Raw genomic sequence first — 1,334 nt, forward strand, 5'->3', positions numbered from 1 at the left:
TAAGAAAGATAAAATTGGTCTATATCAGTATTATGAGACCCTTAACTGTAAATTACACATAGTAATTTTCATAGGAGTCATCAGTCATGATAGACTGATTAGACACATTGAACTCAATGAAGCACATGCACCACAATACCATAATCATAAATGAACTGTTTTCCTGTGCATAGTAAGTATATTTTGTTGAAATCATAGTTTTTCATTTCATTTATGTTCTCGATTCAATCCTCTCTATCTCTTCAGCCCTCTACTTACCTCTCTCTACCTTGGTGTAATTCTTAAATTTTCTTGCCACACTGGGCTTCCAACAGGATTTTGGCATAGTACTCAACTGCTCATGCAAGCTTCTTGTGTGTGCATTGTCAAGTTGCTCAAAAATTGCTGTATTATAGTACAGGGTAGTGAAGGTACATGCTTTCACATAGAAGAAATTTATAATTTTTCTGATATGTACATGTCCTTATGTTGTGTATCAACTTTGAGCTGATTCTGATCATATTAAAATTTTGTATGAAATTTTTACAACTGAGTTGCTCAAAAATTGGACTAATGACCAAAGGATGTTTGGTATTTTGTCAAAAATGCCAAGAGAATTTTTTTCTGCTACATATACACATTTCTTATGTTGTGTAGAAAATTTGAGCTGATTCTCATTAAAATTAAATTTTCATGACTTTTTAAAGTTGCTCTAATGACCAAAGACCTTTGGCCATTGGTCATTAGAGCCTTAGGCCTTTGGTGTCTGGCCAAATTTCATCAGAAATAACTAGGGAAAAATTTTTATGAAAAATTTTTTCTAATACAAATGTGTATAATATTTGAGCCAATTCAGATCGAAATTGATTTTTTAAAGTTGCTTCAAATGCCATAATAATGATAATAGGCATGTACTGTATGTCAGCTCATAAAGCATTGTTTATCCTGGATGTAAAATATAGTGTTTGCTATGGCAGCACTTTTATACAAACTGTGATATACGATAGCTATTACAACAGGCAGGTAACAAAACTGCTGGTTTTTGCCAACACTGCTAGCAACAACATAGATCTACCTGGGAAAACTTGTAAAAGTAGATCACTTGGTTTTAGTTGCAAGAAGGAAGAAATGGAAGAAAAAAATAAGGATGAATATGATATGCCAGGATTTATTCAAGCGAATCCAGGGGATAAATATGAAATGTTAGAACTTAGTAATAATGCCAGTAGAAGTGATGCCCCACCAACAGAAGCAGCACCGAAGAAGAATCATCAAAGCTTTCAGCTTGGACAGACCGTTAGTTATTATTACTGTATTACTGTGTCTTGTAGTATTCCTACTGCTGTACTACTTGC

Source organism: Amphimedon queenslandica, unplaced genomic scaffold (assembly GCF_000090795.2).
Source record: "Amphimedon queenslandica unplaced genomic scaffold, v1.1 AMPQUscaffold_13418, whole genome shotgun sequence".
Classification (NCBI taxonomy): domain Eukaryota; kingdom Metazoa; phylum Porifera; class Demospongiae; order Haplosclerida; family Niphatidae; genus Amphimedon; species Amphimedon queenslandica.